The 26,385-nt window shown below is 37.6% G+C and overlaps 1 long non-coding RNA gene across 2 annotated transcripts in view; it reads left to right on the top strand.

Moving 5' to 3' along the window:
- The window catches only part of LOC148057455 (uncharacterized), a 142,705-nt gene extending 118,645 nt beyond the window's left edge, over positions 1-24,060 (top strand). The window contains exons 3-7 of one of the 2 annotated variants that reach the window (XR_015699835.1): positions 6,146-6,231; positions 11,112-11,245; positions 12,984-13,015; positions 21,127-21,255; positions 23,897-24,060. This is a non-coding gene — a long non-coding RNA (uncharacterized LOC148057455). The remainder of the gene's footprint in view (positions 1-6,145; positions 6,232-11,111; positions 11,246-12,983; positions 13,016-21,126; positions 21,256-23,896) is intronic. The other variant, XR_015699829.1, reaches the window with a different exon arrangement.
- The last annotated feature ends 2,325 nt before the right edge of the window (positions 24,061-26,385 follow it).

Genomic DNA, 26,385 nt, shown 5'->3' with positions numbered 1-26,385 from the left:
TCAAACATATTATATGCATTTTGTTCTTTCCTTTTTCCCTTCAGATCTCTTAATCTTCAGTCCAAATAGTTGTAAGGAAAAGGATGTGCAATATAGCAATTGTTTATGCCTTCTGCCAGGTAGGCACATACTGTAACTCAACATTCCTGAACTGTCATAGGGTGTTTCATTACAGTGTGTTTACTAACCCTTTAAAGCAAATTTTATTTACAGCAGCTCAGCTCTTGGTAGGTTTTGCGCCGCAGTAGGAAGGTTTCCAGGGATGTAGAATGGAAACCTGCCATAACTAATAATTACAATCTCAAAGATACCAAGGAGAAAGCATTTGTGTGATTAAAAAAAAAAAAAAAGGAAATGGAAAACTGAAGCATTACTCTACACAGAAAGTACAGGCAGAAAATGGTTCATTTAATCTCCTTCCATTTGCACAATGGTAATAAAAATGCCAAACAGAGTGATTTTTTCAGGCAAACTCTACATTGCAGTAAAGTCAAGATTACAAGAGAAGATTTCTTGCAATACAGCATTTTTACCTCTCTTTCAAGGATATGCCTATGTGTATGTTCAGTTTAGTTTGAGTTGGGTACTACCATTTAGTTTTTAATATTTAGGAAATGACATGCCTTTCTCTGAGATAGCTGCATAGAATTTGCATTTCACAATGTGTTAAGCATTCCTTCCAGAGTGGTTAAGACTTTATTGTCAGAAAAATTCCACACAACTGAAGAGAGGAAAAAAATACCTGTTCCAGTGAACTGGTCAATGGATGCCTTGTTTAATTTATGTATTCTAAAACTGTTATAGATCATTTATATATTCTAAGGCTGCTACAAATTCAAGTCCTCTTGAAGACAGAACATAGTACAAAATATCACTGTTTGTTGCTGTTTTTTCCTAGATGGATCTCAACATTATCTCATCTTAACTAAAATTTGATTGTCAAATCTAAAAGGAAACCATTTGTCTTTAAAGATGTCACAAAGCTAGGGTTTTTTTTCCCCAAAACGAAGGGGAAAAATAAAAAAAAATCAAACAAAAAAAACCCAAAGGCAAAAAAACTCTAAACCAAAACCCCCCAAAAGCTCCTACAGGATGAAAAAAATCAAAGCATGCAAGAATTATTAGGCCAAAGACAGAGGGACAAAGAGATAAAATGTAAGACAAGGCCTCATTCTAGAGATGCGAGCGAAGGACCTTCCCTATGAAGGCTCACCCTGGAGTCTGAGAATTGATTAATCATGTTCTATTTAAGAAAAAATGGACAAAATGGGACTGAAGTAAAGAACCTGGAATGCTACTAATCAGTAGTTTACAGAATCATATCCTTTCTTTCTTGCTCTCCTGAGCTACATAAACTGTGCATCCTTATGTGCACAACAGCAAACATCAGCAGGGAATGGGCTTTTCCCTGGCCTCTACACCTAGTAAGGTGTAGAGAGTGGTATACTGGAAAACTGAAGTCTGGATATAATCATTCCTCCCCCTCCCCACCACTTCACCCATCGCAGCTCCCCCTTATTAAAATCTAAAGCTTCTGAAGTTTTAAAGTTTCTTGACCTGAAGTTCAAGAGTTTCTGTTTCTCAAGTAAACACACTAATCATCATGCAACCACCTCCGATGGTGACCCACTGTATCTCATGAGCTAGCACTCAGGCTACACTTCAGAAGAGATTCAGGAGTCCTGAATCCCAGCTGGATGAGAGGGTAAAGGACAGCCTGAAGCCAAGGGTCTCTCATCTACTGCCTTCCCAATCAGTGCATAACTGAGAGCACACATTTCCTAATAATGTATACTGAGTAACCCTCTGGAGGCATACAGTCAATAAGAGATAGGTGCTTCAGTTAGGACCTCTGAATTGCTCCTCAGAGGTTCTTCCCTCTCTCTTGACCAAGCCTAGGAAGCCCATGGATCTATCTTATGTTCTAAGTCACGGTGTTGAAACAAAGTACCTATCTTTAAGGCATTGTGAGGCTTACATATGGATCCTTGAGATGATCAGAATCTGCCCCATGGTATCTGCCACGCATCAGCTTCTTTTTGTGTGCTGTGATGGAGTCTTATGTGAGAAATGGTCTTTTCTACAACCTTTTTATGCACATCACTCTTCCTAGGCCCAGACTATGGCCTTATTCACTCTGAGTAGTACCTGATTTCAATAGTCCTATTAAAATAAACAAAATCACATAGTTGTTTTCAGAAGCCAGTCTGCAAACAACTTCTGTTATTGAAGAACTGGAATAAATATTTCCAGATGGAAGACCCTCATTGTGTTTGTATGTCTATCCTTTCACATTCCTTCTTTCTAGCTGCTCTCATAGTGTTATTAAACAACCTCATACTCAAGGACATCCCTCTAGAAAATGACAGCCAAATACTTCTGCCATAACTGTCTAGAAGTGACCATCCTATTGAAAAGAAACAGCTCATTCCTAAGAATGGAAAGCCAGAGTCCTGAATATTTGCAAAAATGGGGGAAATACCAGAGCTGCAATGTAACAAGACCTGACATTAGTAAGTATGCTGATGAGTATATTGAAATGAACACACACAGTCTTAACCCAGCATACATTATGACATTAACATGTTTTATATAATGCTATGAATCAAATCTAATAGTATACAATACTGCACAATGGCCTATTCATTAAAATAGGCATAAAAATGCCTAATCGAGGCTTCCGTTTTGAAAATGTATCAAATTTTAATGATTGATTAATCTGCACTTTTTTCTGACACTACTTCTTCTTGAAGTTAATCAAATAGCAAAATGTGTAACTCGGGAAATTTTAACTTTCTAAATAACTGCTTGTCTTCCTTTAGGTAATAATAGTATAGAAATCTCTGAGATACTTAAAGCTGGCAGTTTTCTTAGAGAGAAATCTCTAAACAGTGTAACTTTCTATGTTCATGGACCCTGACATCAGCATACATTCACGTTTTCATGTTGTGTTCTTACTGGAGGCAGAGAGATATTTAATTACACAAGCCAGAGTCTCTTAATGGGGTAAGGTTACGTAGTCAAGGAGAGAAATTATGGCTAGTTATGAAAAAAATATGATGTGTGTTTAAACCAAATTGAGTTATTTAATGAACAGCTTTAGAAAAATGGATGGTACCCCATCATGCCACTTAAGCATATTGAGTACCTCAAGGGGAAAATGTTGTATGTAAGCTTTAATTAATTTCCACTTTCAAATCCTCAGAGACACCAAAGAAAAAAAGTCTGACACATACTGTTGTCAGGATACACAGGTTCCAAGGACATTTGATGGAATGCAAGTATTATGATTATGATAACATTTTTATCAGGAACTTTGTTTCACATTCTAAAGGTGTGCATATTAACCAATGATTATATGGGCTTTTCATTGGTATAAGTTAATAAAGGCTTTTTTTTGTTTCTTCTCTCCAGTCAGTACTATTTGATTACAGTAGCTCAAGCTTTACCTAGAATCGTAGAATCATAGAATGTCCTGAGTTGGAAGGGACCCACAAGGATCATCGAGTCCAACTCCTGTCTCTGCATAGGACAACCCCAAAATTCACACCATATGTCTGAGGGCATTGTCCAAATGCTTCTTGAATGTTGTCAGGCTTGGCACCATGACTACCTCCCGGGGAAGCCTGTTCCAATGCTCCACCACCCTCTGGGTGAAGAACCTTTTCCTAATGTCCAACCTAAACCTCCCCTGGCATATCTTCCTGCCATTCCCTCAGGTCCTATCATTGGTCATCATGGAGAAGGGATCAGCACCTGCCCCTCCTTCCCCTGTGAGGAAGCTGTAGACCGCAATGAGGTCTCCCCTCAGTCTCCTCTTCTCCAGGCTGAACAGACCAAGTGACTTCAGCTGCTCCTCATATGGCTTCCCCTCTAAACCCTTCACCATCTTCCTGGCTCTCCTCTGGACACTCCCTAGTAGCTTCGTATCCTTTTTGTACTGTGGCGCCCAAAACTGCACCCAGTACTCAAGATGAGGCCGCACCAGTGCAGAGTAGAGCAGGACAATCACCTCCCTCGACCGGCTGGCAATACAGTGCTTGATGCACCCCAGGACACGGTTGGCCCTCTTGGCTGCCACGGCACACTGTTGGCTCATGTTCAACTTGCCATTGACCAGAACCCCCAGATCCCTCTGCATGGGGCATACCTCATTATGCTTCTGTGATAGCTAGAGTTTTGGAACTGCTCCACCTCCTTTTTTAAAGGAGAACACTAAGACAAAAGTGTCTAACTTCTAAGGCTAGGTTTTACTGGAACACAAAATAATACATTAGAGCAGAGAAACTCTTTATTTAAGGAAACCTCAGATAAGCTGTGTGAGCAGGATTGAATAAAACAGGTTAAAACAAATCTTAACACTGCTAACTGTCTCCGTGAAGGGTAATCTTTTCCACCAAACTTTATCTCAGTCCAGCAAACTTTAGAGGTTCCATTGGTCACAAAGACTTCACAGTCCCCTCACATTAAAGACAGGTTAATTTTTGTTTCTAAACAAGAAAACTGCTCATATGCTAGTTGATTTTTCTTATGACTTCTTGTCATGGCTTAACCCCAGCCGGCAACTAAACACCACACAGCCGCTCATTCACTCCCCCTGGTGGGATGAGGGAGAGAATCAGAAGAGTAAAAGTGAGAAAACTCATGGGTTGAGATAGACATTTTAATAGGCAAAGCAAAAGCCACACGCACAAGCAAAGCAAAACAAGGAATTCATTCACTATTTCCCATCGGCAGGCAGGTGTTCAGCCATCTCCAGGAAAGCAGGACTCCATCGTGCGTAATGGTTACTTGGGAAGACAAATGCCATCACTCCGAACATCCCCCCTTCCTTCTTCTTCCCCCAGCTTATATACTGAGCATGATGTCATATGGTATGGAATAGCCCTTTGGCCAGTCTGGGTCAGCTATGCTGGTTGTGCTCCCTCCCAGCTTCCCATGCACCTGGCAGAGCATGGGAAGCTGAAAAGTCCTTGACTAGTGTAAACTCTACTGAGCAAGAACCAAAACATCAGTGTGTTATCAACATTATACTCATCCTAAATCCAAAACACAGCACTATACCAGCTACTAAGAAGAAAATTAACTCCATCCCAGCTGAAACCAGGACACTTGTTCTCTGAAAAGAGGGAAATAATTTCAATGGAGGGAAAGAATAGATACATACCAGCAGTTAATCCAGTAGCAATCTCCAGTACGCTAAAACTCTGCTCAGTTTTTCCTTCTCTCTACTTCCATCGTAACTCTCAATAAGCCTCTTCTGCCTCTGAAGACTACATACATCAATGAGCTTAGCAGTTGTCTTCAGTAGTTCTGAAATTCCTGTCACTTCAGCCCAGATTTTGAGGAGCGGATTTTCAAGAGGAGGGCGTCTTATGGAGGAGATAAAGAGATTCCTACCATTTTTCACTTTCTTGTGGCTTCAAAGTTCATGATTCTTCATAATGTCTTGGGAGAGTCCAAGAGAGAAGAGAGGCTTCCTGAATGTCAAATGACTTGGTCTTTGTGGCACAACCTTCTGAAGTCGTAGATGCACCCTGAGCTGCATCCAACAGAGGACAGACCCTCCTCCCTAGCTTTTAACACAATGAGGAAGTTCCAGTGCTAGAGAAGTTCTTTGCTGAATTATGGCAAGGGTACACAGAATCTTAGAGGGTAAAGACCCTCTGTGTAGGTTGAACCCACTCCCTTGCATTTGATTCACAAAGAAAAAAGCAAAATAATTGACATGTGTTACATATACTCATTGCAATAGAGGGTTTAAAAAAGATAATGTTATGCACATAATGTAAATTTCAGTATGCTATTTCCTGGCATTAACACTCAGTGAGAGAGACAGCTACAAAAACAGATATGAAGCTGAAATCATGCTGAAAGGATCAGTCTTGTTTGTTTATATAAAACACTTTCATAGAAATCCTGACATCCCATAGCACTTTTCACAGAAACCTGTTATTTACATAATGGCATACCTAATACCTCCTCTATCCTCCAGATTTTTACCTTAAAAATAGAGCTCAGTATCAGCTAATATGTATTTAAGTATCAATTGTATGGGTATCATTCAGAGCCTTGGTATCAGAATGCAGGCAAACACATGCATGGCCATCAAATACATGAATATATTATTCATTTTTTTTTTTAGAAACAAGATTTGGATGAGTAGAAGTCCGCAGATTTTGGGCCACAAACTCCCTGAATGCTGAAGATCAAATATCTTTAAGTTACAAAGTACGTTACTCATAAAGTAGCAACTTACTTCTTTTAGTTTTATTAGGATTCAGATGTTTCTAGTAAAGGAAGTAAATCCTGTGTTATTCAGTTCTGCTTGTTGTTCAGAAAAAGTATCTTTTCCCAAAAATAATGGAGCAACATATTACTTTTATGCACCTGGCATAGAAAAGTACTATTGTGTACTATCTCCAAAGTACTAAACTTCCATAATATCAGCTAAATTTCTATGTCAACCATGAGCAGTTTAAATGAGCTGAGATTAAGAAAATGTCTGTTACACAGCAACTGAGAATTTTTCTATGAATAACATTAAAATGATTTATATTCATCATAAACTTGTACTGATAAAAAAAAAAATCAAGTTAAGGTTTGTCAGGTAAAATTTTATTATGCAGTTATTGTGAAATGCTGACCCGAGGTAGTTGTAAGAAAAAACAATGCCCTTCTAAATCTTTAACTCTGCTACTGAATATAATTTTCAGTTTCTATGGCTTGTGCAATTGACTGCTATGCCTTAATCTGATTCCATAAAAGAAAGTAAGTATTTTGAGGAAAGAGAGTGACAACTAACAAGGAATACTACTAATTCAGATAATGTCTAATCCTGTGGAACAAAGAGCACCCTCAAACTCCTTGATAAGAACAGAAAATTCTAGGCACCATCTAAGGATACCCAGTACCTGGCAGAATTTTACCCAAGAGGAGAAACAAGAATATGCCTCTGCTTGACAGTGAAATGAATTTAAGGACATGACTATTCAGAATAGTAATTCGGAAAAGCCGTTATGAAACCTAGTCTGTTAAATGAATTATGATCTCAAACAATATTTTCAATATATGACAAATTTCTGGGTTTTTTAGTTCTAAATAGTTGAAAAATGAGCTACAAGTTTTAGTGTCTTGTTTCTGTATCACAGAATTAATATGTTTCATCCAGAGAGCATATTTAGAATCATAGGACAGCCCAGGACCTCAAAAGATCATCTGGTCCAACCTTTCTTGGGAAAGGGAGCCTGGATGAGATTATTTAGCACCCTGACCAATCGCATCTTGAAAATATCCAGGGATGGGGACTCTACCACACCCCTGGGCATGCAGATCCAGTGAATAATTGATCTTACTGTAAAAAAAGTTCTTTCTTATATTGAGATAGAACTTCTCCCAGTGCAACTTGTACCTGTTGCTCCTTGTTTTCTCCATGTGACCCCTCGTGAAGACAGAGCCTCTGACCCTTTTGTAGTCACCTTTTGAGTACTGGATTTCTGTGATGATATTCCCCCAAGCCTTCTCTTCTCAAGGGAGAAAAGACCCATAAACTTACAGACATTACATCCAGGAAAGATATCAGATAAAGTACAGATCACGAAAGAGCTAGGACCAAGGGTTGAGCCTTCATGAAAAGTTTGCTTAATTGTTTTCACAGGTGTGATGGACAAAAATACGTGAAATATAAAGATGTCTCTGCACTCAATGCTTTTCTAGACAGTATTTTCTTGGTGTTAGATTTAAGCATTTAAAGAATAGAAGAGGTTTGATGTCTTTTACTTTCAACAAGGTCCTTGAAAAGAGATCAAAGAGTAGAAAAACACACTGGAAAAATAAAGATGGTCATGAACCTCCTCACAGGTCATAGGTTAACCTCCGTAGGGAGCTCATCAGACTCCCCCTCAGGGGGGTGGAAGAGAGAATCAAAAGCGCAAAAGTGAGAAAACTCATGGGTCATGATAAACAGTTTAATAACTGAAGAGGGAAAAAAAAAAGAAAAGAAAAAAAACCAAAGAAGTGACACCAAAGCAACCACTCACCACCAGCAAACTGATGCCCAGCCAGTCTCCGAGCAATGGCTGCCTTGGAAGAACTCTCCTCCATGTTTATTGCTGAGCATATGTATGGAATATCTCTTTGGTCAATTCAGGTCAACTGACCCAGCTGTGTCCCCTCCCAACCTTTTGTCCACCCTCAGCCCACTCCTTGCGGGGGCAGAGTGTGAAACAAAGGTGGCCTTGATGCTGTGCAAGCACTGCTAAGCAGTAGCCAAAACTCTTGGTTTTGTCACGAATCTAAAAGATAGAACTATATGGGCTGCTATGAAGAAAATTAACTCCAGCCCAGCCAAACTCAATAGAATGTCAAAGCCCTTTGAGACACAGGACACAGAACCGAAGTCATTCTCCAGCTATAAGTTTAGAATACTTATCTCCTCATCCTGCAGATTTTGGCATACAGTCCATAATTGGACTAGGATGATGGTTAAAGCCCTTGTATTACTTTCATGGATGAAATAATTCAAAGTATTGTTTAAGATCAGTTCATCAAAAGTCCATGAAAGCTAATAAATCTGGACACTGAGCATTAAAAGAATACAAAAATAGCATAAGCCAAGCTAGCATCTGTATTTTTAGGGAAGCAATGTATGAAGCAGGCAACCTTAAAATGCAGAAAACACTGAGGTACAAAAGCTGGTCAGCTGCAAACCAAAACCCAAAATATGACCCAGGGGAAAATATGAAGAACAGGTGTACCTCCAGCAAAACGGCAGATATGTTTTAAGTAAAAACACATCATTATACACATCTGTGCAAATCCAAAAGAACGGATGACATTAATGAAGAGCAGAGATTATGTTTCAGAAGAAGCACTCAGTGTGACAATGCTTTCAGCAACAGGCCAACTGGCTAATGTCAGCAGTTCGTAGACATGGTCCATGGGGAGAGATTTCAACAAGTTAAGATTAATTTCACATGAATATGCAAATTACTATAATCCTCACAAAAGTATAGATGTAGGCAAACATCATCGAACACTTTCCTGCCTATCCTTACGCACTGATTGAATGCACTGCTATGAATAACCACAAAAAGTATGTAAGCTTATTCATAGTAAGTGCAAATATAGAGAAATACCAGAACTTCTGTGTACACACTGGGGGAAGTATCACTTTGTACTTGCCTTGTGTTTGTATCACATTCTTAACCCATTACAAACTGACACTGCCAGAACTAGGACACAGTTCTCTACATCTTGGAGCAGGTCCTTCTTTAGGTATTTTTGTCTTTTGCACATCTGTGCTCTAACACATTAGTTTGAAAGAATGTCTCTCCTTCAGGATCCATCAAGTTCATTAAAAAATGAAACAAAAACCAAAATATCCCCAGTATGGGAACTGCATTAATCTTACAGCAATTAGATGGAGAGGATAATAAAAGATGTGTTTTGCAGCATAGAGGACAAATATCTGTAGGATAAAAAAATACAGCACTAAGGATTCCATACAGAGTTGTCCCCTATTGTAATTATATAGCAAACTAAATGATAACTTAGTTATGGGGATTTCCAGATCCAGTTCTTAAAGTGCAGTGCTTACATATGACATTGACTTTATTTGAGGTTTTTTTGGGTTTTCTTTTGGTGTTGTTTTGTTGGTTTTTCTTAGTAAAGTGTACTTCTGGTTTTAAAAAAAAACATGAAAATTTGACTGTAGTGTCCCTTTATAGGCTTAAATATTAATTAAGCAAATATAAAGATGCATCATGCATTTTTAAAAAACTTAGTTCTTAGTTTAGAAGTAGTGCCCATGATTTCAATTCAGATGTCTTGTATTTCGAATTTATGGTGTTTGAGAAGTCTCTACTGAGCTGAGAAAATGTTTAATATTTGGGATTAGTATCAGCAAAGAAGCTCCTTTTCTAATCCTTTACTTCAGTCAAGGATCTTACAAGTTGTTGAAGTCACATTTTGTTCAGTCATAGACTACATTTGGCTGATTCGGAATTAAGTTTCATATATACTGAGAAGAGTAAGAAACTCTCACATACACCATAATCATGCATGTTTCTGTTTGTTTTATTTTTAAATTTTAAAACTAAATATATTTTCATTCAAAAAATGGAAGATTAATATTGGATGTCATCTGAGATTAAAATTCAACTTAATAAAATTGGAGAAATACTTTTTAAATTCTGGTACAGTTGGTTTTAGACTTTGAGAAAATCTATTCTGTGGAGTGACTCTCTAAGAATAATTACTTTGTATAGCTGTTACCAATAGCTTACACCCCGTGAATCAAATAAAGCATGAGATGCTGCTTATTATTACAAAGCATGCAGTGAGTAGCGCCATGAACTGATTAATTTTTTTCTTTACATAGAGAAGGAAACCTACCCATTGATCTGTTTGATTTTGACCACTACAGGAAAAAAAAGAAAACCAAAAAAACACAAATACCAATGATTCCACCAGCCTACCTATATCCACATAGCCAGAATTAACCAGGCAGAAAACTGACAGATAGAAAAATACACTCAGTCTTCCTGTGGGCAAAATTCTCATCATGTCCCTCTCCCTGAAAGGTCAGAAAATAATCAGGTCTGCACCGTCTCCTAAAGGTGGCCTGGGGTCCAGAGTCAAGGGAAAGCAATGCACCCGCAAACCCAGAAAGGATTTGAACCCAGAGTATTTCCTTGATCATAACTTTAGCAATATCATGCAAAATGGGAAATCATTCTCTATCATGACGCATGGCTTATTAAAATATCGGTCAGTGGGTACAGGGCAGTCCAGGACAGAGCCTGCACTGGCAATATGGCAGAGGTCTCCTGCAAGCTTTCTCATGGGGTTGAAGAGAAGTGTGGTGATGTATCACTTGGGGAATGAATTGCCTAGCTGGTATCGTAGGCTCTTGACGGTCGAACAGTTGTGCTGTAAACCATTCCCGAGTAAATTGAACCAGCCAAAACATGGCAGTAAGCGAACTAAGTAAGTAAACAAATGTAAGTGGTGCTGAATTTTATGCTGGTACCACAGTTCTGCTTCTAGAGTTTGAGCTGGCCAGTTTTACTAACTACTCTTCACCTTTGTGTCAAACCATTTCCTCCTAGGAGTGACGCTGGCGAGCCTGCCCAGGAGAGCCCAGAGGCTGCTGTTGCACTTGGTTCCCATGCAATTGTGCAGGGTGCCAGGCAGCCGCTGGCAGCGTGGCCAGCTGGAGCCCCTGCGCACGAGTCCACCACAGGTGGGTCCCGAGCACTATCGCAGGAGATGGGAAGGGCTGTAAATAGGAACAGAGTGCCAGCCTATGCATCTGTGAGGTAGTTTTTATTCTAAACATAACATAGATTTTCCTTTTCTTTTTCTTTTCTTGATCTTTCTTTACTTTCCCTTTCAATTACCTCTTGCTTCTTTTTCTTTTTTAGAAAACTTTTTCAGTCATACATCTTCCCCAACAATGCACTTCTTCCAGTCTACTGAGGTCATAATTTCCAATGTTTGTTTTTTTTTTTTTTTTTTGCTTTAAGACATAGCAATTAGGGCCATGTATTGTGTGTTCGGATATCAAAAACTGAAAAGGGTACATATGCTCTTAAAAGTAGGCAAAGCATTTAATTATAAGAACCAAATTAGGGTAAAATGAAGCATTTTATTTAAGGTAACTCCACAGATACTCTTTTTGCTCCCTGACACAATTTTGGTTTGACAGGAAAGAATGATACCCTGTTTGCTGAACTGTACTGTTGTACTGGTCTCTGCTAATAAACAATACTGGTGCAGGAAACTCCTTCTTGCCTTAGACAGACATGGCACACAGTTGTATCACAGAAAACTGTTTGTGCAATTTCGTTTTATTATAGCATTCAAAATGCCATGTCAGAAAAACCCTTCAAAGTACACAATGGTAGTAATGGGATATTGTGGAGACCAACTGCAATCAGGAAATGCTACTCCACTTTTTATCATTTATCAAGCACTTATATCTGCTTTTTTGGAAGCAGTGGTTCAGAAATGTACTATATGCTTTGCTATTTAAACTTTTAATTTAGGAATGGATAAACCAAACAACAGATTTGTGGAAGAACATGAATTTTAGTCCTTTACAATCAGATAAATATTGCCAGATAGAGAGAGTCATATGGTACACTTAGGAAGGAAATGTAAAAACTGAATGAATAACATTCAACCAAAATGAATCAAGGGTTCTAGAAATGACTGAAGGAAGATAAATTTTCACAATGCAGACATGAAATGAAAAGACTCAAGGGTTCATGACCACAGCCTATAAATTATTTCAGTGTGACAATAATAAGGAAAGGGTGAATGATTCCCTGCAGGTATATGGGACTTTCAAAACATAAGCCAGAACGCAAAAAGAAACCAAAAAAGAGGTGGCAATTTATGCAGCAAGCAAGTAGACAGTTCAATGCAGGTTAAATACAAGTATCAATATGGGTTTACTTGGACAACTTTTAACTAAATGTCCCTATAACCCTTCTATAAACAGGTAAAATGAAGTCTAGAATAAAGCAGAAAAATCTTAAAAGGCTTATTTTCATTATAAAAATAGACAAATTAATAAATTGTCCTAATTTAGATGGTGGGCAATAATTACTCAATATTTCAATTAATGAGTCTATGTTTTTCTTATTCTTATAGTAATTATTTGCTTATTTTAAGGAGTTTCACATATCAAAAGCAAATGCAATCTCCAATCTTTTTTGCTTCTTTTAAGAAGCTGTACCTATGAACAGTAAATACAATCTTCAGCCAATTTTTTCTGTAGGTATGTTTTAATTAGAGATTTGCTTGTTAAGACCTTTTTTTAATTCTATTTTGTGAAAAATACTGAATATTAGATCTAAAAATTATCCTTCATCCTAGCAAAAACAATCTGTCACTTTGATACCTCAACTATGACTATGAGACTATGACTTGAGGTAAAAGCATATCTAACCTGCTCTTTTTTCTGTTCATTCCAGGCTATATCGTCCTCTGCACCCAGTCTCATGAGGTTTGAATACTGAAAACTCTTAAATATATCTATCCTCGCAAATTCATTCTGTCTTACTACCTCAGATTTGGAGAAAGAGAAGCAAGGCTCAGAGAGGTTATAAAAAGGAACTTAGATTCGGGTTCACTGAAAATTACATCACCTGCTTGTGCATTAGCCAGGCTTGAAGAATGGAGCCCCAAACGCTGTGTCTGGCACCTACATTGACCATCAGATAGCTGGGAAAAGTTGCATGTTACATAGTCAGCTGATCATTTTAGATCGTACCTAGTAAGAGGAAAGCAGTTTAGGGTTAGCCAAAAGACAGTGTTGAGGAAACAAATCCTAGAAGAGGAAATAAGAGACAGCACATGCTAATAAATCCAGCTAATGGTTAGGTGGGCAGAAGCCAAGTCTAAGACTGGGGGTCAGGGATCCTGCTGGATGGACTACAGATGCACTTCTTCCTGCTCTCAGAGGAGTGCTGTAATTCCCAGAATATGACCCATTATAAAGGGAAAAATAAGGCTCTGCTAGTTCCTTCCCATTAAAGCTGTTCAACTCTGCAGAAAAGAACTAAAGGTTGGCCAAGAAAGTAGGAGGGCAGTAGTAGTGAGTTGGATACTTAGGTTTAGAGGTTTTTGGTCAGTGTTGTTGCTCATCCAAAGGGATGGTGTGAAAATGCCTGTGAACTGAGTTCTGCAGGAGAGGAACATCTCTTTCTGGCCATGACAGTGTGTCAGCCATGTGCCAGGGCTATCAAGACTGAGGGACTTTTCTGCATGCTCTAAAGCAGAAGTGGGTTCCAAGGCAACATTAACATCAGTGCCTGATGTGCTTAGACTTGTTAGGTTATTTGCAATTAAAGTTTTGAATTTATGTACTTATTTATGCCTGAGACCTTCTTTGAGAACCTGAGTCTAGACCTAGGCAATTTGCCCAAAAGTGTATCGAGAGATTTGCCAGAGCACAGATTTGAAACTCCTAGCAGTGCTAGATAAAAGCTCCAAGTAACAGAAACAGCTTTGTTTTCTTGGTCTATATGGTATCTTGTGCTGTGTTTATTCCACAAAGATGCCACTCTGATGAGGTTTCTGTGTGGTTATATATCCACTAGGAATTAGGAATTAAAAAACTTTAATTGTGAAAAAAGCTTTCTGGCTGCTACTGAGCTGGACATAAATCATCTCACCATAATCAACATTAAAAATGAATTCTTTCTGAAGACATTAACTATTGCCATTGTTATTCCCAATATTGTACTAAATTCTGTATGTCTGAATATATAATATGGTGATATCAGGAAGTGCTAACCATTTCTTGCTCTAGTAACGTAACACTGAGAATTACTACGGTAAACTTAATCGTCAAGTGAAATATTATCCGCCAAAAGAGAAGCTTTTTTTCTTTCCACAGAAAAACTAATAATCTAATGATCAGCTGCTTTGCACTTTCAGACAGAAATCTGCTTCTCAGATTCTTTTCTCCTTCAATTGCAAAACATATTTAACTTTAAGCACTGAGATCCTTTTGCGTCATCTCATAGGAATACACATTTTATAACACTGGCAAAACAAGTCTAATATGAAAGAGGCATTTATGAAACATTAAAACTTCTCTTGAGAGCTAACATTTTCACAACAAATTGGGCAGCTGACAAATGTCTGGCCTCCAGATCTCAGAGAGAGAGTTAAAAATTGTGATCTCAGGATACTAAGGAAAAACAATTAACAGAGCTTGGCTTGAAACTGAACCATTTGTTATAAATGCTTGTTATGAAAACCCATGTAGAGGATTCATTTTTTACTCCCTATAGGTATTTTGCCAGTCTTTCCAAAATCTTACTTTTTACCAGAATCACGGTAGTTCTTTGCCTTGAAAACGCTTTGAAATACAGACATCATTGTTTCACCTAAACGAGTTGTTACGTTTCTGCTTTGGAACTGGGGGAAAAAGGCAAAGGAAATGGTTTAAGTTCTGCCAAAACAGCTTTATAGACTACTCAGGAAATGATTTTTTATTCAAATATTTTTGTAACTTTCCCATGAATTGCAGCGATGCTGTTGTTACAAAAACAACAACAGCAAAAATATACATAAGCTAACAAGATGTTGATGTTGGTAAATTAAGACAAACACCACTTTTTGTCAGTTTCTTTTGCTATCTCTTTTTCTTTTATATCAGTGCAGTGACAAAAATATGAACAATGACTGTTAAAAAGTTTGCCAGTTGCTTTTTCTCAAAATTTGAAAAATAACTTTGTCACAGGCAGTGCAAGATACAGTTCAAGCACCAGAAAATGTCTACAGATGTTTGTATCTTTGCATTAAAAAATCTGTACAGCTGTTTTTATCTTACTCTTTGATCCTCTGTGAACTACTTCGATGCTCTGCCAACCTTTGCTGTTGAAACAGATGCACATCTATTTCATACTTGCTGTTAACTTCTTGCTGTCTTGGGAATGGAAATACATAGATTATAAAATCCAGTTGAAAGCTGATTTATAATACTCTGAGTCATAAAACTTCTGCAACCAAACTGGAGCATCAGTCTTTAGGACAAAATAAAACTCAAATAATCTTGATTTTAGAGTGTTCACTGATGAATGATATAACAACAATTTGACAAGATGTTCCAATTATTCACAATCCTAAAAATTTGTCTTTATTTGTAGTCTGATTTGGTCTAGTTTCAGCTTCCATTATCTTCTTATATGACACTGCCTGCTAGATTTGAGGAGCATTTTATTATAGAGATACTCACAATCTAATCAAAATTTTCTTCGAGAAATCAAGAAGATTGAGCTCCTTGAGGTATTTGCTACAGAAAAGTTTCCCAAAACTTTAATTCTTCTTGTGGACTTCTGAGCTATGTCCAGTATTACAAAACTCCAGTTGACCTGTGAACATTCGCAGGCTTGTAACAGCTACACCGTTGCCAAAGATGAAGAAAGCATGTTGTCTTCCTGTTTCCTCTTTTCCTATTTGCCTGTGAATTGCTGTAACACAGAAAAGTAAGTTCCACAGATGAGGCATAATTATTTTGGTTGCCATCAATCTCCTTCCCTCTTCCCATTTGTAGTATCTACATAGGTGGCATAAATAACTGCAATCAAATCACTGCAAAATATGACCCAAAAGGTTACATGCTAATAGTTTTTGGTTAATGTTACAGAAGAATGTCTTTATTTCTGTGTTTGCTCTCTAGATCATTTTGAGTACATCATTAGAGGAAAAAAATTGTCCCAGTTCATCCCTTATCCTATTTTTTTTTAAATGACAGTAGTGAATGTGATAGCAAAGCAGAGCAATAATGACGGGTATAAGAGATCAGATATAAGCATATATTCAGTTTGTTGTAGAAAGTATGCTAGCTGACATTATAAAATTTCTAACTATATCAAACAATATTTGTACTTGAATTCACCAAGTTTTCTTGCTTAATTTCTTAATATAGCCTCGTTTTTTCACTTTGTGGATGATGACAGCATATGTCTCTCAAGATAATGGATATTTCTAATATTATTTGTCAATTACTCATAACAGATATAGAAAGGTATTCTGAAGAATTTTATAAAGAGATTTTCTCAAGTTAATGAATATTTTTTCCTAATTCTTTTCTTAAATGTTTGATGGAAATAGTTATTTTCGTTTTAATTTTCAAAATAGTCCAAGTGTACAATATAGTCTGTTACAGTATATCTTCTTAGTATACAGTGTGATATGGGTGCCTACCTCCTGGAATTTTATTCCCAAGTTGCAATTTTTTGAGTGAATACAGCCTGAACTGGTCAGTGATATATTAAGTTTCTTAAATATGATTGTACCATTTGTAATGTATCAGCTCAGTAGCATTTTTTCTACCTCTCTTTCTACAAGATAGTTATAAATTTTACTAATCTCATCATTGAATTTCATGGAAGAGTAAATAAAAGCATAATTATGCCAGTCTTTAAAGGACTTTAATGTCCTTTAAAAATTATCTCATCATAAGACATCATTAAATTATTATAAGCAAATTATCAAAAAAGCATAAAGAAAACATAACTAGTTTAGTGTGCAGGTTGTATGTTATTAGCTAACAGAATAAACATAGGACTTAAAATAATACAATCTAAAAATGGGGAGAAATCAATAATTAAATCATAGTTAAGTATATATAGCAAAGTAATTTGAAGGTAATAATGTTAAAGTAATTGGTTGTGTGCTCTTTATTAACCTGAAATTCTGGTATGTTGAGTTTACAATGTAGTTTTTGACATTTTTCTTAAGAAGTGTAAAGGGGATAATCAATTGCATTATTCTGCTCTTTCCATAAAACTAAAAAAAGTTAACATAATTTATACAGAAAATGTTAATTATGTCTTTAAAAGCAGCTATATATTATGGCTGCAGTTACTTCATTATTTGCTATAAATGCATAGAGGGTGAAAGGCTAGCACAAGTATGCTTATGCATGCACACATCTTTTATTCACTGGACGTTGTACAAGTGCCTAGACGTGCACAGCTGACTTACTAGCAAAGAACAACCACCCACAAAGTAAAATTTTGTATCCAAGCATGAAACCCGCAACTGAACTTAATAACAAGAATCACCTAATATCATGGGTGTGTAAAAATGGAGGATCTCAACTTCCACCACAAAGCCAGATTTTAAATAGATGACAAACTGCTTTATTTACCATTGAGAAGCATCAGAAATGAGAGGAAGGGAAGCCAAGAACGCCCAGAAAGAGATGAACATGACAAATGCTTTCAATTATGCTTATTAAGTAGCTGTAAGGAACCAACAGAGCATTACAGAATTTCACCTCATAATGAGCAACTCCTACTTCGGTATTACGAAAGATAATTTTAGTCATATTTAAATCCATTAATATTAAGACTATCTGTCAGTGGTAGTCTGCTTCAGCACGTACTTCTATGCATAAATGCATATATTTCTTTACAATCTAGAAGTAGAAAACAAGCTGCATTACAAGATCTACTTTATTATTTCATAGTACTCTCAGATTTGCCACTAAATTTAAATGAGCTTCCCGAGATGCAAAAGAAAGAAACCCACCCATTAAGAGGTCAAACCTATTTGATTGTTTTTAAATTAATGAAATGCTCTGTTGCCTTTCTCCAGGAGAGTCATTTTCTTTCTAAATAAATTAAAAACTCTTGAGAAATAGGTGTGAAGCACGATTTTCTCAATAAGGTCCAGCAAAAATGTAAAGGGTTATAATTTTACTCAAGAGGTTTTAATGACCAGGTTTTAACCCATCTTAGAAGACAACATCTGACACCAGGCTGATTCCTGTCCACTGCCCTTACTCCACCCCCCTGAAAGACAAAATATTGTATTATAATCAGTTCTTGAATTTAACAACTCTGGCTACTAATATAAGGTACTTTATGGAAGGAAGTATGAGATGAATGACAAGCCATCAAGGAAACGCATTGGAGTTTAGCACAGATATATGTAGAAGTGTGCAGGACCGAAAACATGAAATAGTTGTTTCAATTACTGTCACTGTATTTGGGCTGGGTACAGGTGCTGAATGCACATGGTGCTTCCATAGAATCACACCATCATAGAATGGCTTGGGTTGGAAGGGACCTTTAAAGATCATTTAGTCAAACCCCCTGCCGTGGGCTAGGACACCTTCCACTAGACCAGGCTGCTCAAAGCCCCATCCAACCTGACCTTGAACACTTCCAATGATGGGGCATCCACAACTTCTCTGGGCAACCTGTTCCAGTGTCCCACCACCCTCATTGTAAAATATTTCTTCCTTATATCTAATCTAAGTCTGCCCTCTTTCAGTTTAAAACCATTGCCCCTTGTCCTGTCAATACAGGCCAATCCCACTACGTCATTGATGAAGATATTAAATAGTATTGATCCCAGTATGGACCCCTGAGTGACACCACTCATTACTGGGTTTTTGAAAGTGAAAGCACTACTCCTTATCTTGGGCCCAAGTATGAGCAGAGTGCTCCTGTTCCACTGGAGCAATGGAGGAACACTCCCTCCCTTCCTAGGAGGGAACTTTCCACCCTGCAGTAGCTTCCCGTGACCAACATCTGGCCGATATGTGAAACATGAAGTCCGTCTCAGAGTGCCCTGTAGTCATTTCACATTAGTGAACTACTGCTGGAGGAACACCAGCCTAAATACTGATTTACTGTAACTCTAAAGCATATACTTACTCTAAAAAGTTTTCATAATTTTCAGGGATTATCATAGTGCTTAGAGCAACATTAACTGCTTTGGCCAGTCTGACTGCAGGAATCACAACTAAAGCTGACTCTTTAAATAGGCATACAGAATACAGTAGAATTTGCCAGGAAATTGCACTCAGTCAAGTGTTACTTTTGAGCATCTTTAAGACACGTTTTTGAGAAACCCTGCTTTATTTTTCCAGGTTGTAGATCATGAGATAGGTAGGACTCCCACAGTCAAATGTGCCAGAGCAGTTAGCATTTCTTTAAGCACTATGATAATCCCTGAAATTATAAATACCCTTTACATTAAGATTACTAAAGTTCTTCTGTTATTGCATCTAAAAATCTGCACAGAAATGCGGAAAGGGTAATAACGGAGTTCGCTGTTAGAACAAGGGAAGGAAGACAACTCCATTTCATGCTGAATACCTAGCTTTCTGGATAAAAAAACTGCCTCTCCTTAAATGTCAGCATGACCATTCACAACATTTAAATTGGTGATTACTCCTGATCCGGTTGCAGAGGCAGCAGTTCGATCTTTCAGTTGCAGAAGATTTTGTGCTGGTGTGCATTCATTTGCAAACTGAAGTTCCTCTCTGACCCATTTTGTAATCTCAAACCAACACAGCCTGGAGGCGCAAAACATCTCTCCCACAGTTCCACAGTGACTTCAAAGCCCATTTTAAGATTGCAAACCTTCTCAGCCATAACCTTCAGGTAAATCATGAAGCTAGAATAAGCCTTTGCAGTATCAGAGAGAAGAGACCAGAAGTGATTCTGACAATCTCTACCCTGTCATGCACAGTATATCTTTGTTTTTATGAAGCCATCAAATACGCTGGCTGTTTCTTGACTTTAGCATCAGAAAATGTAGGTTTTCCCATCAATTTGAAATCCAGGTCAGATCACCATGATTCCCTTTTCATATCAGCAAAAGTTATGCAGTTTGCTCTCAGTCCTTGCTCTGGATTTCCTGAGCTGCAAAAACAGTACAAGTATCAACAGGACCTAAACGAAGAGTTCTGCCGCAAATATGCATAGAAAATGCTGAACGTAAATAAGGATGATTAGTTTATTTTTGCTTTAAATGTTACAGATTATTGAAAAGGGGATATATATCCAGACACCTATTAGCTAGGAACTGTTCAAATGCCAAGAAAAGTAAAAATGACATGACCATGATGAATTCTGATGGGCAAGAGAGAACGAGGTTTTAAAAAAAGACAGTAACACTTAAATAGAGGTTTTCATTTTTTTATCATCTGAAATGGAGTTCACCCAGAGACATTCCCTAAATTGGCACTAGATCATGAGAAAAGCAATGAGTTAGATCTCCCAGTACCCACTAAGGAAACAAGAGCTGCTATTAAATGCCTTAAAGCTCAAAAAAGGCTCCTGGGGTTGGCAGTCCTCTGCCTGTTATGCATTTTCTATAAAGATGCTGTTTCTACTAAACTCCTAAGATTAAACTCAGATTTTCAGTATACAGCCCCACTTGGCTTGTTCATTGAACTGTTAATTATTTCTTAAAAAACCCAGCCAGGATACATTCAGCTGACTGAAAAAATAAAGAAAAGGAAAAAAAAAGAATCCGTAACTTTTATAGAGGGATATGTACTGTGTTTTTGCAGTGATGATGGATGCTATAATGCAGGGTATTTTATATTCAGATCAATTTATTCAAATGTATAATTCTATGACTCTGTAACTGAATTCACAAGGGCAACTTAAGCTGGAAAAGGCATTTTATTATGTTGTAAAGGCAAAATCACCATGTTTTCAAATGTTTTGACTAGGAGCAAAATTTCACAGATCCCACTGTTGTACAATTATAGTAGAACAACAACTAATATACGAGATTTATCTTCATAGGATACTTACCAAATTATCCTCTCTTTCACATTTCCTATTTACTCAGGAGACACTGGATTTGGCAATCAATTGCAAGATGGCTGCTGTACTCAGGACAGACCAGATTTCTGGTCTTCTTCTCTTCACTGATTGTGTTCAAGTGACACCTTGCTGCTTTACTGCATCAGTATATCAGGTGGGTAAAGCGTCTTTGTCCAACACCATCTCTCTTGCCTGCGTACCAAGCCAGCTGTGGCTACCACAAAAGATGCCAGATAACAGCTACTTAGAAATCAGGATCATGAACCCAATAGTGAAAATGTGTAGGGGATGGGAACTGGCAGGACTACGGACAAAGAATATACAACAGGACAACATCTTGAACCATCCCAGTGGGATTCAGTTTCTTATCAGTGTTTGTCTCAAATTCTGAGTAAATCAGCAAATAAGGGTGAATTTTCACACATGCTTCCAGATATTAACATGCAGGAGACAAAAGGAGCTTTACAAAACTTTTTACAAATTTACAAAAAAAAATAAAAAAAATTTGCATTTTTATTCTGTATGGAACATGAAAATCTAAGTCTCACCTTGCTTTTTCCTGAACATGATCTCCTCATCTCCGAACAGGAGGTATGTATTATCATTTAATACTCAGAGGAAATAAGTGCTTTACATTTATACACCAGGAAAACTGAAATGATTTGTATCAGATGTTCCAAATTACATTAGTAAGAATAATAATGTCTTGCAGCATTGTTTGATATAAAACTGTCCCCTATTAGGACCAAATAAATATTGTTCCTGACTAAACACCACTGAGAAGGTTGCAATAACTTCTGAGAGATTCATATCTTCACATTCTGAATCTATTAAAATAGAATACATTTGGGCTGAATTTATTGTGGCTTTTTTTTTACAGTACAATGTACAATTATGTATATAGTGTAAAATTCTTTTTACAAAAAATTACCTATGCCACTAATAACTTTAAAAAAGGTACATGTGAATTTTTGTTTTTATAAAAAAGTTTGCTCCAGTTTTACATCTGCTCTGTCTTTCTGACTTGCAAATTCATGCATTTTAAACTGAAATAACAAACACATTTTTGGCCCTGAAATAGATTTTTGTGCCTGAAGTCACTAAGACGATATCTTGATGCACTGTTAAACCAATCAGCACAACAAAGGTAAAACAAAAAATTGTACCAATAATATCACATAATGTGTTTCTTCATTATACCTACCAACATTTTGTCACAAACAAGTTGATAATTTACATTACTTAATCACTATCAGCAAATTCTATCATTTTGTCTTAATTAGTGTGTCACCACTAGGAAAACACACAATACTTACAGCTAAAAAACATTAGCTAATTATCTAAAAGCACCAAAGTTAACCATGTACTACCCTTTTACAATTTCAAATTACTTTCTTATTATTCTGTGACTGTGCATTTGAGTAGGCTAACAGAATATCAGTTTTCATCTAAGTAGCTTGAAATAGTTGTTTGCTTTGTGAGGTTTTTTAAATAAAAAAAAAAAGAAGTGAGATACAAGCTTTAAACCAATTGATCTTTTTCAGAGAGTTCACTTATGGATGTTTGTATACAGTAAGGACAAGTCACTTTATAGCAAATTGCTCTTTTTATGTGTGTAGAAGGTTGTCTGCACACACACAAAAAATCAGGAATCAGTAACTGAGCCAGTTATTGACTGAAAATAGAAATAATTGAAAATAGAATGTTTTAGCTCTGGGTATGACATTTTACTTAAACTGCATTTGTGGTGTGTGTAGATTAATATTTTTTGTATATGGCTTGAACGTCTTCTTTTTCTGCTATCACATGTTACATTTGTGTGAAAACAGCTAAATAAAATATTGTTTGCTGACAGCTTATTTAGAGTATTGTTTTAAAGTCCAGTTCAAAATAGATGTCTGCATACAGGATCTGTATAAATAATATGTTCAAGAGAATAAAAATACTTTGTCTCTTTTGAATCACTATATATAATTTAATAGTTTATTATGTTCCCAACTGTAAAATCTGAATAAACATTTACACTGTTGGGAAGTATTAAAGTAGGCTATATGAGGAAGCTGCTGTGGCTGCAAACAATACCCTTTCTTCAATGTTCAAGGCAGAGATACAACCCAACCCATAAAATTAAAATATTATCTTACAGTCCCTCCCATAGCTGACACATGTCCAGGTAAAAGGCAGAGAAAAGGGATGGATTAAGAAAATCACACCTTGCAGCATACCTGAGCCCCTCTTAGAATATCAGGATAAATTAATCACATCAGAATGGAAAATCTAAAACCTTTATTTTAGATTTACATTTTTTAAAAAAATCTTTAGAATCTAATTTTAGATTCTTTAGATTCTAATTCTAGAGAGTCTTGAGTCCCTCAGCTGACTTAAATAACTACAGCACTACATAAAGAGAACAGATATAGTTCAGCAATCGAGTGTTTTAAGTAAGTTACTACCTGAGGTGAGCAAAAATCCATGTGGTTCTTGAAGGAGCAGTGCATTACATAATTTGCAAAATAGCTGCAACATTCTCTGTAGAGGTTTGGAATATTTACAAAGCAGTCTTCTAGGGGAAGAAAATTGAAAGAAAGTAAGTGCAGGAAGAAGTAAAACTATATGGTAACTAATGACAACAAAGAGACTAAAAATATCTGCAGTTGTAAAGAATATCCCAGAAAGTGAACATCTTTCCTGAAGATTAAAGAAATCTCTTCAGCGGTGAAAACAAGCATTTTCACTATAAGCTCAGAAATGTCTAACTAACAAAGGACACTTCCCTACCTCTTCTTACATTGCAGACTTGCCTAGCTGCTGAAAAAGTAAAAGCACTGACTTGCCTGAGCCTGACAAGACTGGACTGAGGAATGTGAAAAGCGAGATGTTTGCTTGGAAGCTGCCTGAGATGGCTACTACATCGTACAGAAAGAAAGGAGTCTGGAGAAGGCTCCGTCATTGTTCTGAGGAGGAGGAGGATGATACAGGAAGAGAAGGCTAGAGACAAAAAAGGAAAAAGGGTACAACCTATTACTGTCTATCTAGTGCCTCATACCACCTCTTATGACATTGTGTATCTTGTAACTGAGATGAACAGAAAAGTTCTTAGCAGACTTAATCCATTTTCTAAAATTTCTTCCTTTTTTCCTCTTTGGAAGAGAGAGCAGTGGCTCAGGACCCTGCTTGAGTTGTGCTTTCATCATTGTTGTCTGTCGATTTTACCAATACCTTACATGGATTCAAATAAAACTCAAGTATGAAAGGAGAGTCATTGAGATTGTTGTGGATTAAGCTTGGATGGCCGATACCCACCCAGTCACACTCTTATTCCCCTTTGACTGGCTGCCAGACACCCACAGGCATGGATGGCACAGGGAGATGGGGAATGCGGGGCTGCGGTCAGCCCGTAGCAGCTCCTCCCTGCCGCTCCTTCCTCCTCACACTTTCCCCTGCCCCAGCCCGGGGCCTGCCCAGGGGCTGCAGGGAAACACCTGCCCCAGCGGGGTCCCTCCCGGGGCCGCAGGGGAATCTCTCCCGGGGCGCCTGGAGCCCCTCCTCCCCTCCTCCCGCTCCCCCCTCGGGGCTCGCAGGGCTGTTTCTCACCCTGCTGCCCTCAGCCCCGGCTGCCGGGCAGCGTTTCGCCCTTCCTCACCCAGGCTTTCCCCGAGGCGCCCGCCCGTGGCTGAGGGGCTCAGCTGGGCCCTGCGCTGGGGCCGCTGGAGCCGGCTGGAACCGGCTGGGTCCGGCGCGGGGCAGCCCCGGCCGCTCCTCACAGGGGCCGCCCCTGCAGCCCCCGCTGCTGCTGCTGCTGCCAGCACCTTGACATGTAAATCCAATACAGCGATAAATCCTATGTAAAGGCTTAGAGACAGTGAGATTAAAAGGCATAAAAGAAAAACAGGACTAGAATCTCAGGAAGCTGATAAAAAGGGAAGAAATCTATGACAAAAAAGAATGGTGTATAGATCATCATAGTAGCTTAAAAGTTAAAGAATTTTCAAAAGTACTTAATGTAGAAAGAGAAGCACAGAACAAAAACAAGGAAGCATGATGTTTTATTACTTTATGAAAGCAGCTATGTCAACAGTTTAGAGCCTGTGCCTTCTGTTCATTTCTAGGTTTTTTCAAAATTCACAAATTTCAATAGTGTTCAAAATACTAAAACAACAGCACTCATAACTTGTCCAATGACCTAGTCCATAAAGACACCATTATCAGTCAATAAATGACAGTTGAGTACCAAACCCCTGGAGTGAAGTGTCCAATGCAATGTGGGAATCTCATTTTAAGTTTCTCCAAGGAGCCAGGGATGGGTCTCCAAAATGAGATACACCAAACTGGGAGGGTTAAGTAGTTATTGTTCTTGTACCAGTTGCCTTTGTCTAAAGAGCTTGTGAATGAGGATCTTCTGCTACCACATGCTGGTTTGCACATAATTTTCTAACATTTTCTTTTTTTCATGAAAAAAACCTTTGTATCACAGTAAGTATGCTGTGCATATTCCAGGTTTAAAAGTATTTCAGAAATCACTTAAAGGGGTGTAAAATATTAGACTATTACTAGTCTTCATGTCATACCCCTAGCAGAGCCAAATGTCTTCATTACTCTGGGTGACACAGCACCATGTGGAGGCCCACAGTGAAGAAATTCCTGAGCCAGCACAGACCCACACTGGTACACCCTCACAGCGTAGTAGAGCTCAAGCTTGAGACTCGAAAGCAGTAACGCCATCTCAGAAAGATATTCAAATTAAAACAATGAACTTGCAAATTATAGGATTTAGAAATCTCACACTGTTCAGTTACATGTGGCTTGAAAGATGTTAAGATCATTTTTAAATTGTCTAAAATGGATTCTATTTTTTAATAGAGGAAGATACTATGAATATTTGATCCAATGTCTTGTTGTCTTCTGGAAACTGCAGTGTTGTTCTCTGGGAAATAAGTATTTCTTTCATACGAAAACCTATAAATTGATCAATTTTAATCCCAGAAAGTCATAAACCACAAAACATTAAAGTCCTCCTCAAAATGAATTTTGCTTTTAATGAGCTTCCTCTCAGCTATGTTTCCAGAAGGATTGACAGCATAGTGGGATAAGTTCATGGAAAAGAAAGAAACAGGGCTTGTTTCTAATGAATTTTAATTCTAATTCTAGTTCTAAAGGTGTTCTAATAAATACCATTGAAGCTATTCATGGGATATATGTTAGAAATGGAGTAATATTGAGAGGATGGTAAGTATAAACAGTGTATGAAAAACCTACTTATAGAACTTGTGATACATTGTTTCTT

The sequence above is a fragment of the Nipponia nippon genome, unplaced genomic scaffold (assembly GCF_047370975.1).
Source record: "Nipponia nippon isolate SJK-2023a ecotype South Korea unplaced genomic scaffold, ASM4737097v1 scaffold_1, whole genome shotgun sequence".
In the NCBI taxonomy this organism is placed as follows: Eukaryota; Metazoa; Chordata; class Aves; order Pelecaniformes; family Threskiornithidae; genus Nipponia; species Nipponia nippon.
Note: the sequence above shows the minus strand (reverse complement) of the source record. Positions and strands in the feature narration are given on the sequence as shown.